The sequence below is a fragment of the Channa argus genome, chromosome 1 (genome assembly GCF_033026475.1).
Source record: "Channa argus isolate prfri chromosome 1, Channa argus male v1.0, whole genome shotgun sequence".
In the NCBI taxonomy this organism is placed as follows: Eukaryota; Metazoa; Chordata; class Actinopteri; order Anabantiformes; family Channidae; genus Channa; species Channa argus.
Genome location: NC_090197.1, coordinates 3,781,751 through 3,797,934, shown reverse-complemented (window position 1 = coordinate 3,797,934; position 16,184 = coordinate 3,781,751). Strand labels below are relative to the sequence as shown.

General features: G+C 43.0%; 1 protein-coding gene across 4 annotated transcripts in view; it reads right to left on the bottom strand.

Moving 5' to 3' along the window:
• The window catches only part of LOC137130533 (zinc fingers and homeoboxes protein 2-like), a 107,919-nt gene that overhangs the window by 79,843 nt on the left and 11,892 nt on the right, over nucleotides 1–16,184 (bottom strand). Inside the window, exon 1 of one of the 4 annotated variants that reach the window (XM_067511122.1) lies at nucleotides 7,031–7,055. The exons of 2 other annotated variants lie outside the window; for them this stretch is intronic. The gene's annotated coding sequence lies outside the window, so the exon portion shown is untranslated. Of the gene's footprint in view, nucleotides 1–6,814; nucleotides 6,977–7,030; nucleotides 7,056–16,184 lie in introns of those variants that run through there. One more of the 4 variants, XM_067511035.1, reaches the window with a different exon arrangement.

The following is a 16,184-nucleotide window of genomic DNA, read 5'->3' as shown; positions in this document are numbered from 1 at the left end:
TACCCCCTTTGAATATTTTACTGCTCAGCTTTCCATTTACCTCCATTCTCAACCTTCAAGGCCCACACACACACACACACACACACACACACACACACACACACAGCAGCCAACCTTCACTACTAGCTGCAGTTTACATTTCTTTCTGTGTGGATCAATGCTCTAGCAAATCAATACCACCCTAATAAAATAAGTGAAAAACAAAAGTCAAGAGCTTTATTTTGAAAGGTCCACGGTGTTAATGTGCTGTTGATGCAGAAACGTCTTGTAGTCAAACTTGGCAGCATCGGTTTCCAGCTTCATGCTTTTGGGCAGGTTTCATAAAATTCTTGACATTTCAGTTTGTTTGGTTTTGACGAACAGAGAAAATAAGTGTTGAATGTTTTGATAGACTGCTGAGCCGTCGCACGCTGACATTTGTTTCAGTGATGGCGGCAAACGTGTGTCTACAATGATCTCTGAGTAATTTATGGTGCTCACAAGTACATTTTCTATGAACTCAACACCTTTCCCACGTTGAAATTACGCTGAGCTGCACATGCGAGATTTGTTGCAGCACTTAAACAGCAGATTGTGTCCACCAAGTGTGGACTGAGTGAAATGTGCTGAATCTGGCCACAAACCTTCATGACTAAAGGAAGTAAAATGTAAATAGGTTTAGTCGTTTTGATTACATTCATAAACTTGCTGTTTTCAAAACGTACATTGTTCACATTTGAAATCTTTTCTGGATCCTGAGACTCAGAGAAACACACACAAATTCGATCATTTGTAGTCACAGCGCCTGAGTAAAACTTAATCTGACACTGATTTGCATAATTATTTCGATTATACAGTATTTGTTGTTATGGAAATTAGGGTTTTCTGTATCACCTGCCTTGAATGTTATCAAACCCTTCAATGGCCTTTACTGGTTGTTATCAGGACGATACCTAAATGTCAATAGGGACCTACTGTCCATACTGGCAGACTCAGCTTCTAGCTGAAAAACCCCTTCAATCTGACTCAGTTATGATTGTCTACCGGCACCAAATGCTGCGTTCAGGTACTGATGGTTTTATAGCGGTCTACTGTTGATTGTGCTGAGTTCAGGGACAAACTGCAGGATGCAAAAAATAAAAAATAAAAAAAAAATAATGTAGTAGCACCTGTCGCTATGAGATCACAGCTCTACCTCCAGCTTCTCCCACAGTTTTAAGGGAAGAAATTAAACAGCCTACTGACGTCGATTAAAGGGAAAGAAGCCAAGGTCAAGGCAGAACAGATCCATGTGGTAAAGCTGACTAAGGACACTTTTCACTTACAGTAAGATGTCTGCTTTTAAAACTCGGAGTCACAGACAGCAGCTATATGTCAAAACGACAAAGACAATCCATTCCACCTAATACAGACGCTAACCACAATACTGTTGATTAGGAAAGTGATGGAAGAAAAGAAAAAGGGGTAAAATCCGTAATAAATCACAAAAAACAAGTGTTTATTTAAATCCAGCATCGCTGTGGTCAATGATCAACAAAGCTCCTTTAAGAGGGAATCACCAGCAGTGTTTTCCCCAGGATGTGATGAGTGTGTGTGTTCGTGTGTGTGTGTGTGTGTGTGTGTGTGTGTGTGTGTGGGTGACTGAGGCTCTGCGTGAGTGGATGAGATCATCAGAGGACTGCAGCACAGCAGGGAGAGAGAGAGAGAGAGAGAACAACAGGACTTTTCCACAGAGTCTGGATCCCCCTCAGGACTGACCTCATCCTCCATCCATCACAAACCCGATACTAACCAGCCCTGCTCTGGGATGCTGTGTGTGTGTGTGTGTGTGTGTGTGTGTGTGTGTGTGTGTGTGTGTGTGTGTGTGTGTGTGTGTACAGTGCTCATGAGGCGCAGAGGTGATCATCTAGTGCTGAGAAGATGTGTAATTTACTGTACTTTACTGGGCCGTGAGACTGTGTGCTGCACATTTCACTTTAAAGGGCCAGTTTAACTAAATTAGGAAACACACGTTTTCTCACTTACCACTAGTGTTAACGCAGCTATGCAGGTTCGGTTTCACAACATTCCCTCTAATTACTACAAGTTCCAGTTCAGTTACCAGAACAATGTCTGTGTGTCATAGAACAAATGTAGAACTACGCTTTTTGTTTTTCTTTCGTTTAACGACTTCATCCAACAGCTTCAGTGAACGTGAAGCGGTGCAAAATTAGCAACATTTTTATTTAAATAGAAATTATAGCGACAAAGCAAGAAAGATGCAACAACACAAAAGCTGCATCAGAAAACCACAGATACCAACAACTGTCACCATCTATTTCTGTACTATGGAAGTTGAATAAACTGCCCAAATAGTTGGAAAAATCAAAAAGACTGCGGGAGACTTTTTAATCAGCGCAGTCAGGGAATAAAATACAGTATCAATTTGTTTAATTGTTGTAGTTAAAAAAATATAGATCTGCTTGTTTGTTTTCAGAGTTGTGCATTTTCAAAGAATTGAAATTTGACAAAATGTTAAGAAAAACAAAACCAAGGACACAGCTCATACTGCTACATTTAATTCTTTGCTGGTGTTAAGAAATGTTGTTAATGCTGCTGCACAAGCTTGGTTCTGATTAGTTTGACAAACTTTTAGAGGTGAAATCTTTGGAAATTAGTAATTATTCAAAAAAAGTTAGAGTCACTAAAACAGCAGCTGGTAAAGGTGCTGCTGATTTTACCACTTTGTGTAGCGTCAGCATTTATTAGTTAGAGCTTTTTTATTTTATTTTTTTTTTTAAATTAAGAATCTGCACCTGCAAAGCACCTTATAACTAAAGCTGTCAGATAAATGTAATAAAGTAAAAAGTACAACGGTTCCCTTTGGAAGACTGCAGCAGCAAAAATCCAACTTTTGGTGATTTAGTCGTCAGCCAATCACGCGGCAGAAGAGACGGCAGTTTCTTGTTTCCCTGTGACGGATCAAAGGGAACAGATCTACTGGAAGTGCAGCAGCGTGTCCTCTCCTGTCTATATGTTACTGTGGGTTGCAGCTCTTGCAGACCTTTTGCATCAGATGTGAGGTCCAGCTGCTCTCTGTCACTACAAGCCGTTTTAATATTTAAGTGCCAAAGTCACCGAGACCGATTCCTGCACGTCCTGCCTCACATTCATGTGACGCCGGAGGACGTGGCATCAATCTATTTTGCCGACGAGTCACTTAAAATATATTTAGGTTGTGGCCTTGATCTGGTTATTTTGCATATCTTAATTAGTGATTACAAAACATGCAAATGAACCACGCGGCCCTGATTAATTCGATTTGTGGGTTTTCTCCTTAAGTGGCAGGAGTGTCCATCTGTCTGTCCACGAATTTAACCAATCAGGTCGATTAGAGAAAGGATTTCTGTTTACAGTGAGAGTCAGCAGAATGGATGTAAAATCAATCCCCTGATCGGTTTCTTGTTCGGTATCAGTCATCAGGCCTGATCTTGCCCTTGTGTACTTTGTGTACTTTGTGTACTCTTAAAACTTAAATACTGCAGGTGGGAAAATGTCTGTGGTTTCGAACTGTTTTAAGATCATTAATGAGGACAAAAGTAAAGCCAAAGACAAGTCTTAAGATCTAGTTCCTAACAGTCATATGAAAATAGTCAAGAATATTTTAAAAACTCTCAATATTTGCGACTGACATCTGCAACAAGGGTTATATATAGTAACTATGTTACCTGAAGTTCTCCATTTTCTAAATGCATTTTACCTTCATATTTCTGTGTAGACGCTGCCGTCCATGTTGTCTGCGCTTCTATATCCAGGATCTCACCCTAAATCTGTACTTTTTTCATCTTTTTTTGTTTTTCTTTTACACAAAAGTTGCTCCGTCACCACCTGATTCCTCCTCTCATGAGATTTGCTCGGACTGCAATGGAGTAATCAGAATTTTACTGTGCATCAACTCATACTAGAAGCAAAACCGTTAAGCTCTTGCATTGGCACCAGTGTGTAAATGTAAAGTACGTATGAAAGTACTTGTACTCAGTCTGGGGGGAAAACAAATCAGCCCCATTATGGTTCTGTAGGACACCTGCTACCTACTGGCACAGGTACGACAGAGTGGCCTTCAGTCCACACAGTCGCAATAAACAGCGCTCAACGCACACAACATACAGTGAAAAATACCAGACGTACTTTTCTGCTGAGGATAATAAAGGCAGCTTGTTATGTGCTGAAGGCCATAAACCCAGCAGGTACAAAGCTGAACCAACAGGATAAAGGATCTAACTCCACTGATTTGTTTGAGATGAAGAATGGATGGATTACTGGCCCACTGTGCACAGGAATTGATAGCGCACATTTTGGATATGGATTAGGGGAGAACCCACTTGACACGACCAGCAGTCCGCAACTGGATGAATACGGCTCAACCCAACGTGCACTTTTCCCCACACATTGTTCACATTTAACATGCTTAAATTGCATGGGTGGCATAAAATTAAAAGAACTCCAGTATGTCTAAAAATTAAGAATAATAATAAGATCATTATCATAATAATCACGACTGCTGGGCGATCTGAAATCATAAGGAACCTTAAAAAAAAAAAACACGTCTTCTTGTTCCTGGCTTAATGACAACGCATTAGTGGAACTGTGGGGATTTCCACACAACAGCGGCGAGACAACAAGCTCAGAATTTCTAAATGAAATGTGAGCGAGACAGTGTGCCGATGCTGCACAAACAGAGACGTGTAGGATAATGAGGCCTCGTCCAATTAGCTCAGCATTACTGTGAATGAAAACATCCCACAAATGAAGCAGAACAGGAGCCTTAGATGTCACTTTTAGGAGCTCTGATTACGCTAATAATCAAATCTCATGAACATGAGCAAATCTGACTTGCAATATTTGTATGAACTAACCTCACAGAGAGAAGTGAGAACTTTAAACCAGTGTATCTAAACCGTGTACTGCTGCATAGTGTATATAAGCACATATTGCAGTTGACTTATCATCCAAAACCCAAAGATCATTAGTTTACTACAGTTTATAATGAAGGAAAACACATCTCATATTTAAACCGACCATCTCATTCTTGTGAATGCAACTTCTCAGGAGCATCCGCAGGATGAACTGATTATATTTTGGTAGTCAAAGGTCACTGACATCGTGTCGGTCTCATTATTATCAACGCGTTCTCAGGAACAGCTGGACAGAATTCTATTACATGTCGCACAAGTGTGCGGTGGGACTCGTGGGTGATCTGACTGGATATGAGCTGAGCGTTGCCAGATGTATGATAATTATATTTATACGATAGTTTTAGGGCCTCTACGATATACAATTTAAAAGAATACGATAGTTTTGATATTTCCGTTTTGATTTACTCGAACACACCAGAAACTGATGCCTGCTCACAGCCAATCAGCTCATACCGAGCTGGCTCCTCCCCTCCTCCTCACCTCCAATCACATAGCAGCGTTCAGCTCATGTTTGTTTGCACAGCCGCACTGGCACCTCAGCAAAAATTAGCTGAACATGAGTTCAGACACCGGTAAAAAACAACAATATTTCTTCATTTCCCATCTGGGATGAGTAGCTGAGGATCAGATCCGAGGTGGTTTCGCTAGCTGAAAAAGCATTTTGCAGTTCTACAAATAGCTGCTAATTGACTGACTAAGCAATAATCAGGAAAATTACATCGGTTTTCTCATCAGTTGATTTACTGATTAATTTCTTAATATATCCTTTATTAATAATAATCGGGGGGAAAAAGTACATTAAATACACATTACAATTTCCTCCAGCCCAAAGAGATGTGGTGACAGTCTGAAACCCAAAGATATCCAATTCCCAACCATATTAAGAACGAAAAACAGCAAATTAAGGACAATCAGCACAATATTGTCCTAATATATAACAATGTCAGATTGGATTTTACTTTTTTAACCAAGTCAATTGTCCAGAATTAATATAAATGTTAGTAATTGACTCTTATTTAGGATAATTTTTTTCTATTTGTCTGTACAGAAACCATCTGTAAACCTTTGTTTAACCTGAATGCAAATGTCTTAGGAAGAGGGACAGAGTCTTTCCCGAGCTCAATCTGCACTTTCCGACTTCACATTACAACGGTGACGGCCGCCGCATAACAAAGACGCCGCAAATTTCATTACTGATGTGGGCCGCGGCAAATTCCACCCCGGTTATTGATGCAGGACACCAGTGCTGGTGAGGACCCAATATGTCAGGATGACCGGTGCTCGACCGAGCTAATAACAGGATGGGACAAAGGGGCGACGGGGCTGAATAAAGACGGACAGAAAAGGCCTCCCCCACCTGCTGGGAAAGTAATAAAAAGCAGACACAACAGCTGTGACAGATCTGGAAACATCACACACAAGAAGAGGGAGTAAAAACATCTAATAAGATTTCATTGATTGTATTAGTCGCATTCAAGTGTGGATAAGCCCTCACACACACACACACACACACACACACACACACACACACAGTACAGTATAGTATGAACTGCTCCTTCACAAACCTGCATTAGAAAACGGGTAATGTAGCGTACGGTGAGTTTGAGTAAAGTTTGAGGGAAAGTTATTGTTCACATATGTTAAATATTAATTTAAAGTACGGCTGCACCCAATGATTTATTTTGGCATTTAATCTATAGAATATTTTCCCATCCCTTATTATTATTTACTGGGTCGCCCAAGGGACAAAGACACAATCACCTGAAGTATTTCTCAATTGCACTCGGTGAAAAGCAGAAAAACTCATGATTCCAATGATATAAACCAATGTAAGATTCAAGGACCACAGCAACAACAGCAAATGTAACAAGAGTTTATACTCAGCCAGACGGTGGATCCTATATTTTCTAATGTTTGCAGGGGCACAGTGTTACTGAATCCTCAAGTGAGTTACACCATTCTGTCCGTCCAAAGAATCCAAAGAATCCAAAGAATAAAATGGCACCGAGCTTTGAGTCTCAAAAACACTGTCATCCAGTGGAGAAGACGGCAAAACCCTCGTCCTTCACTGTCCAGCCGTTGCTGGAATTGCTTACTTTTCTTTGTTTCCCCCGGTTGTTTTGGCTGCATTTGAAAAGTATACGCTGCGACGACCACCATTTTGAAACCAGCAGTCTTCCGTGAGCCTGTGGACCAATCAAAGCCGCCGGCAGCGACGCGGGTGGTTGAACTTGCTTGTTGCAAGAGATGTTGTTTTAAAGCATCGAGGAAGTGTGACGTACAACAAACTAAATTCCCCGAAACAATGGGACGTTGCGTAAAATGTAAACATTTGCAAATGTTTTCAAGAACGAAATAGTACAAAAAGGAAATATCTATTGTTGAATGTGATTTTTTTTCAAATTTTTAATTGCTAATGACAAACTGGATGCCAGCGACAGGTTTCACAAAAGTGGGGACTTGGTGAACAGAAGACTGGAAAAAGTTGTTCAACAGGTGAGTGTTTGTGTGACTGTGCAGGTGTGTAGTTGGTCAAACTGGCATCTTTGGCTGAATGTGGCTGAACCGGCTGCTGGCACCGTACTAATGGATGCACACACAGCCATCACTGGATTTCTCTGATGCCGAAGTAAAATGAAGTGGTTTTTTTTTTTTTTTTTCCTCTCAGGCAACTTCTCAAGCTGTACAGAGCATCTTTTTATCCGATATCAATACGGATTTATGGTTTATTCACAACAAACAGCATAGACAGAGATATCCTTGTAAAGTGCAAGTCACACTGGATCTAAAAATACGTGTATCATGTGTTTCGACAACGAGACAAGTATGATTTTCGATGCAAATAGAGGCAACCGGGCAGAACTGCCAAACCACAACAAAAGCAGACGCAGGGTTCACGGTGATGGACCAATTCAGGAGAGTTTCAAGTATGTGCAAGCTGACTGTTAAACCAGTTGCGTCAAATTAAATCCATGGCTGCCTGCAGCGTCGAGGAGGAAAATCTGCAGTCCACAGCTGTAACTAGTCATTACATTTATCATCAATTATTGCAACAACTCCCATTTTTTATTCGGGTGTAGATGCTTTGCTCTGTAAATGTCAGAGGTGGCTTTTGCAGACATCTTCAAATGTCTTTTTGTCCACACACAACGGTCCAAACCCCACTTATTTAGTAACCTTACGTGAAACAGGCAAATCCCTGAGCGAAGGTTTTGGCATTTTGGTGTTAACAGGCTGTTGCTGGAATCAAATTATGTTGGTAACTAAGTGACTGATGAATTCTGACTGAACTAAGACGCTCTGGAAAAACCGATTGGTAGTGATGTCGACGTAAGGATGCGATCTGGATCAGCGTGGGCCGGTTCGATAGAGACATCAGGGATCAAACATGAAAAACATTCAAAACCAACAGAAGACCATTAACAACAGCAAATGTATTATTTAAAGGGTCCGACTGTGTTTCAGACAGCAGGCAGGATTCAGTGTGTCACTAACCCTGAGCTGAAAACGTCACACAGAGAGAAAACAAATTAGCCAGTTTCCACGACTGAATGTACTAAGTGTCGTAGTACACGTTCAGGCCTTTAACTAAGGTGATTTAAATCAACGTCTCAGGCCGTGACGCTTCGACACGCGTCACCGCCACCGACTCCCGCACATTTGCCGTTCTTTTGGCGATTAACGCAGCCGTGGCAGGGTTCAAGCTCCAGCTCAGGTTGGCTAATGAGCGAACAAACAGCCTCTAATAAGGCCGTGATTGTGTAAACACACTAATGCGGCTGGGTGAAGTCCGCCTGGTGCAACACGGTGCTGCCCAAGCCTGTTACCAACCAATTACAGGAAGCAGCACATCAGAGCTGAGGACTGGGCGAGGAGGAGGAGGAGGAGGAGGAAGGGGGGAAGAAGGAAGGAGAAGAGAGGCTCTTCACTATCACTGCACATGCTCAGTGTGGCTGTGGTGAAGGGGGTGTGGTGAGGTTGGAGAGTGTGTCTGTGTACATGCAGAGAGAGAGAGAGAGGGGGGGGGAATAAAGCGAGGGATGGGAGCGGGTAGGTGGGTGGGTGGGTGGGATGTTTGACTCCATTCCCCGTCCTCCGTCCTCGGGGAATCACACGTTATTTGTACTGTATTTTTGCACCACATGACTTGCAGATTTTTTTTTTTTTTTATTATTATTCCCTTTTTTAAACATTTTTGCCCCCCACCCCCCCAATCCCCCTCTCCCGCCCTCCTCTCCCTTGTGCGAGCGCCGCTCTTGCCAGGGAGGAAAGGCAAAACAGCTGTGGCAGTGCCGAGCAGTTCCCCATTAACCAAGGAATTATGCAAGCAGGAAATTCAAATAAGATGCAGATGAGTGGAAGAGCCAGGCTCTAACCAAATACCTCTCGCCTCAGCAGAGAAACAGAAACCTGACGGGAGACTCCAGACTGCAGGGCCGGGTTAGGCTGCAGTCCAGCGACTTCTCACCATGTCAACAGTTTGGTTCCCCAAATTTAAATTCCCTACATTACTAAAATAAATAGCATTAATGAATCCGCTGTGAGTGACAAAACGCCTCCTGGCACTGAGGGAAGGCAAAGAGTGTGTTTAAATACAGAATGTGCAATGTTTTCACACCATTTAATCATCAACACATTAATCTTGAGACATTAATTAGCTAAAACACACGAAAAACCATCAGCAGCGAGGCTGTCAGCCTCCGTCAGCCTGAGCTCTGCTTTCAGATGTCGACCTGAGAGGAAATGTGCAGGATTGCTGTGACGTGCGATGCAGGAAGGTGGCGGAAAGTCGCCAAGGGAAGCGAGGGAGGTGGCGCTTTCAGATAAAGGTTAGAGTGGAAATACACTACAAACCTAAACGACAGGGGTGTGTTCCCACGAGCCAATGGGCTGCGCGCAAGACCACGTGGTGCGGTGGCTTTCGCTGCTGCAGTGCGCTCAGTGGCTGCTCAAGCAGGAGCACATTAAAGCGCTCTGAAGTCCTTTTTCATGCCACTAAACAGACAATCAAGGGGTTCACACCCACATTAATGAGATGTTTCTGTCACACATCAGCACAGAGGGGGGAGAAGATGCACAGATGTTGCAGCTCTGCCTTTTTCAGCGTGCAGTCACTGAAATATCCTCGCTTTTGTGTTGACTTCAGACCTTAAACCAAAAATCTCATGCAGGGTTAAAGCTGTAAAGTCACCTACTTGGTGAACAGAGGTGATAAGCAACGTACATATTTTTGTCTTTGAAACTCCAGCAAAAAGGAGGATTCATTAAATTAAATCTGCAGAATTGTGCAACTGATGAAGATGGTTAATAGAGGACGATTTATTTTAATAAGTTGCAGGATTTCTACAGTAGAATGTAGAATATCGACAGTGTTTCTATTTCTACATTATTGACCTAAAGCGTCACCAGATTATTACACTACTCCTTTAATGTCAATTAAGCAAATAACATTTTAATACTGATATCAGAAAAAAAGAAAACTTCAGCCATATTATTTCTTTCTTGTCTAATGGAAGAGACACGTCTTCATCCAAACCACACAGGTCTGGCGATCTGCTATTTGGAGAAACGTCACCAGATGCACCCCAGCAGAGCCTTTGAGTGTGACGCTAAACCCCCTGCTGTTCTGGGTAAGAGTGTCGGCTAAATGCCACACGTGTAAAATGAAAATGAGAGAGGAACGATGCTCAGGCAGCAGCCAAATCCGCCTGCTTTCACCAAGGCAATTTGGTTGGTGACCAACCAGGATTTGGAGATCTGTTGTCACTGAGAGATATGAGAGGAATGAAGGTGCAGCACTGTGGTACGTTTGTGGATGTTGGCTTTTGTTGCCATGGGTGCAAACGTCACAAGTTTTTATCATCTAATGTTTGAGTTAAGATTAGGAAACAGGAAAATATTCGGTATTGAAAAAAAAAAAGAAAGAAAGAAAAAAAGGCAGTTCGCCCTTTAAAATGAGTGATCATCAAGTTTTTTATCCGAAGCGACTTATAAGTCCTGAGGACACTTGGACATGTAGCCATGTGGTTAAACTTCACAAGCAGATATATATACTGCAATTTAGCTAAATGCTACCCAAGGGAACCGTGTGTGGGAATGGAAATGTCTAAACCAGTTGGACTGGACATTAAGAGGACAATTTCCGTAATTTTCTAAATTACAAAATGACCCTTGTTACCCCTTAATGCTGATTTTATCCTCCCACCTCCCTAGTGAAAGTCTGTGTCGACTCAGTCCATGCGTGACTTGAGCTGGTAGCCATCCAGAGAACAGCGAGTGGGCGTGTGATGATGTTCGTGTCCTGCAACTGGCACCGAGCTGGAGGAATATACACATCCAAGCTGGGGAGGGTCGTCTGAAAAGACGCTGCCATGGTTCAGAGGCTCGACTAGACTTCCATTGGTCACACGTCGTGGATTGCACCTGGAAACCGACGCTTGTTTTAGCACCACCTCTGTTTCAAGTGAGCTGAGGTGATGGCGACATGAAAACGCTACAGACTTCTGAGGGCTCAGAGAGAAACTGCGTCGTCCCGTGGTCTGAAACTCGTCTGACTTTCCTTATCAGCCTCGGGGCGTTTAAGACTCAACTGAAACAAAATCTGTCTCGTTATATCAAAAATGTATCCGTCGTTCCTGATTGTGTCGTATCAACAATGACCTTACGACCTTGCATTACACAGCATCGCTATGACAAAGTACTACATGTCTGATGTGAGCTGTAGGTCAACCAAGACCACAGACTATACTATAAGCAACTAACACGACTAAGACGTGTTTCTAAATGCACGTTCTTCCCACGTACAAACAACCGCCATCACGGACTAAGGCGTCTCCGCTGCAACAAAAGTGGACTTTAAAGCCCGCAGACGCACAGTGCAGTGGTCATTGTGATTTATTAACTCGAAACCATATGAATCACACGCTACAACATGGCAGAACTAAGTGTTTAATATGGTTTAAACAGCACTTGAGCAGAGGCTTTTCCTATTAGCCACGACTCTTACTCTCTTACAGCTGAACAAAATGTGATACTCGTCTTCCAGATGGTTTCCATCCCAGAGGTTAGAGACCATCTGATTCCTATCCAGCCTTTATATCCTCCGTGATACTTCAGGGATTCTGTTGTTGAGAAACATGTTACGAATAACCTCTCTGTAATTTCTTTTTTCATGCAATCAAGAAATTGGAATTTAAATTGGAGAAGACAGCCCAGCCCTAATCCAGTCTCTTAACAACTCTGCCAACGCAAACAGGATTGTAAAAGACGAGAGAAGAAACTCTGCGACAGAATATCTGCCTTTCACACTGTCCCCGTCAGGACACCGTCTCACTGACCTCTGACCTCCTTATTAGTATTATTGTGTGTCACGCTGCTGAATTTCTCAGCTCCGTCTCCTGTTGCGGGCCTCGCAGGAGTCTCTGCATTGTGACATTAAAAAACAGCCAACGTCCCAGATGACACAGCCGACTGACCTGACTTATCTTTATCATTCTCCCCTGTAGGATGAAGTGGAGTCTAATAATAGCGGCGCAGAAACTTGGCCTATAGCCGTGCAATTGGCCTGCTTATGATGCCGCACTGCACAGAGCAGCAGAAGAAAAAGCATCGCCATATTTGCTGCCTCATATACTTTAACGTTGTGTTTTTATGATGGCAATAATGCAGCACTGCTAATGTGTGTGTGTGTGTGACAGCTTTAATATGGCTGCACTGAAGCTAACAAGGACTAATATGGAACAATGTCCTGAGCTACAAAATAATTATCCAACAGTGTTGTTGGTGAAACCAGGCAAGACTCAAGACGGTGCTGTCGGTAAGTATCACAGTGACGACACACACACACACACACACACACACACACACACACACACACACTTTTGTAGCATGAGAGCGCTCTGATAGGCTTGAAAGCAGCAGGGAATGAAGGCAGAAAAGCAGCCAATAAGGCCAGTAAATATGTGGTCAGCCTACGGTGGTCAGCCAATGAAAACAAAGCTTAGGCTCCCAGGAGGTGGGGCGTTTGAGTTTTGCCTTCCTTGTTTTGCGTTTTTTGGCTCGGACTGGGAGCCACATTCCTGCCGTTCCCTTGCTCCATTCCTGGGCCGGTGGCTGGGTTCAATAGGTGAAGCAGGGAACTGTGGGAAACTAAGGAGGAGGAAGAGTGTAGAGGAGGTACAAGGGGGGGGCATGCATGGATGAGGGAGCGCAGTGGCACAGACGTGCACGTTTGAAAACCTCAAGGAAAGGTAGGCGGACAGAAATTAAAGCCAGAGAAAGGAAAAGACAAAGGCAGAGGGAGTCTTCAAACAGCACGCTTCAATTCCTGATTTCATACACCAAGATTACAATCACCCAACACTTAATACTTTTCCAATAACTTTCCAAGACCTTTCAATAACCTCCAAAGTCTAAACTGAAGCTCACTTAAAGTATTTAGATCTCAATCACAAGTTTCTCTGCACATCGAGGCTTTACTGGTTAGGCTGATTGCAGTAATCAGATAAAATCCTGGCTTTACCTTTAAAAAAATCCCCGGATTTTTCAATGCTTTTTAGAGCCAACGGAAACTATTTGATACATGCAAATGTTGCAGGATAACAAGCCTCAAGTAAACTAAATATGGAAAGATGCAAGAGGAGAACTTTTGCTGTGTTCAGACCAACTTTTGTCCCTCATGAAAACCACAGTCTGTATGTGAGTAGACTCAGTCCAGTAGACTGACGTGTGGACGGCGATGCAGGGGGCAGCAGCTTAATAATGAAGAAGAATATTTCCCGAAAAATCAACCACACATCTGGCAAGAGGTCGTACTGATTAAATGGAATATATACGAGTGCAAGTGCAGGCTCCTGGTGGATCACTTTGTATTACGAATGGTGTGTCATACGGGCCTGCACGACCAGCAAGCTGACAGGTTGGTCAAATGTCCCGCTGAACGGTTTGATAGCGTGTGGAGAATGTGTCCAACCACGTCCGTGGCTTTTATAAACTGATACGCTGACGTTTACAGTACACGCAGTACAAGCAGTTTGTGGAAAGTCCACTCACTCACCAGATTTTAAAAGAAGAAAGCCCCCAGTTACCTGACAGGGAAGAGCTGAGAGAGGCTCAGCTTGTAGCCAAATATTCTTTGACCCTGACTCTGTATATCAAAATCCAAATTCAAACCCAAAAACCTGCACAACAAAGTGCAGATGTAGCCGTTCGTTGAGGTTCAAAGGTTTCTTATCAGCTTGGCTAGTGGCTTTTCCTAACCCTAACCCCTCAGCTCTGCATCTTAGTCTTAAGGTCCATGTCCAGCCAGCTAATAATTACTGCTGGTAGTCCGCCATCTTTGTTTGCGACCAATTTTGTTTGCGCGGACGTGTCAGAACACCCGTCTCCCTCAGACTCACTGCACAACTGCTGCCATACGTGCAAACATTGAGCAGCTGTAGGTGCCGACACTTCACCTCCAATCAGAATGGAGAGTGTGCAGGCAACAACACCTGCCGTCCAATCAGCCTTCACATTTATTAAGCTGCAGTTTTGTGAATGCAGTTTTCTAATGAAGCTTAGTGCAAAGATCAAGGCTGAACAAATTACAGACTGGGCTTTTGAGCAAATGTGCATCTGAGCTGGAGATTTTTTTTTACAAAATAGTTCAAATTAGTTAGAATATTGTTTGAATTAACATGATTAATTAATCGCTGGCTCTGCAAAATGCCAGAGATTAGTGTAAAATGCAATTTCCTAATGAGCAAACTGCCTCTTCAAACTGCTTCTTTAATCCAGAAGAACAATTTAAAAAAAAAAACCCAAAAGCTGCTCTGAGAAAACAGGCAAATATTCCAATTTCAGAAGCTGAAATTTGAGAAAGACAGAAGCTCATTTCCGGTGGGGGTGGTGGTGATGAGTCAGGTCGGAGAAATGGCAGGATGGCGCAAGCCGTGAGCCGCCAACGCCTAAAAATAGTCCACATGGTTCACGCCTTGTCTACACTTCACCAAAACATGGAATTTTCTACCACATTAAAAACTAAAGAAGGAAACTAACACGCCTGAAGCCTGAAACAAGTTTGGCTGCTCTTTGCCCAACTGTATACCTCCCTGGTCTTAACACACCACCCTACAGGCTGGAACAAAAGACAGTGAAGGTAGAAAATGCCACCGCGTTTATGTTGTCTGTCCAATTTTGCCTTCTGCTTCCCGTCTCCTCTTTCCTGTAACCCTTCCACTGTATATACTCCGTCTAATGACGTAGAAACGCTTTACAATAACAAAGACAAGCAGCCTGTCAGGCAGAAAAGTTGGCTAAAAATACCCTGGTGTTGCAAGTTCGTACCGGGTCCTTTCCTCCCACAGTCGTAAGACGTCCGTGTTTAGTGAATCGGTGACGCCAAACGACTGTAGGTGTGAATGGTTGTCAGTCTGTGTAGGTCTCTCTGTGTTGGCCCTGACATTGACTGGAGACCTGTCCACGCCTCTTGTCCAATGACAGCCGCCCAACTCAAGTTTAAAGGCTCAGACTCAAGGGCACCCTGATGAAATAGTCCACACTTACAGTGGGTATATTGGGAATAAGAATGTTTTAAAACCTGGTTCAAAAGATGCCGCTCAAGGCAGTGAAGAGGGCTAAAACAATCCAGAGGAGTTTACCACAAACCACAGGGTCACAGGGAACATTGTAAAGAGGCTCGGACTTTCTGTCCGGTGACAGAGAGCTCCCTTGGAAGAAGCTGTTTCCGTTTTAACACTCCGGCTCGCTCTTATTTTAAAAAGCAGTAATTTCCTCCGACTGATATGAGTGACATTATCCTGCCCTGGAATAAAGTGAGAAACCGTGTGTTCTAATGGCCTCTTATCCACACTGAAGTGCACAAACTCAGTGTGAAATATTAATGTGGATGTTAGGTAGCAAACAGCAGGGACTCGGCTCTCTACACACACCCAGAGTCTGTCTGTTCAGATTTCTGTAACAGCAGCTCCGCACACGGAGAAAGAGGTCACTATGACAAATACCTGCAATACACTGACCTGCATACAGTACGACTCTGCAGGGTGGAAACAAACAACACTAGCCTGACCCTGCTGCTTTCAAACATAGCTCAACACATGGGCAATGTTCAGGTGCAGGTCCAGTTGATGGAATAATAAAAGAAAATCAAAAAAAAAGAAAGAATGTTTTTCACCAAAAATAAAATGCATCAACAGCAAGATAAAAAAAAAAAGTGTCTTGCATTGATTTTGTTGATATTAGGGAGACAAA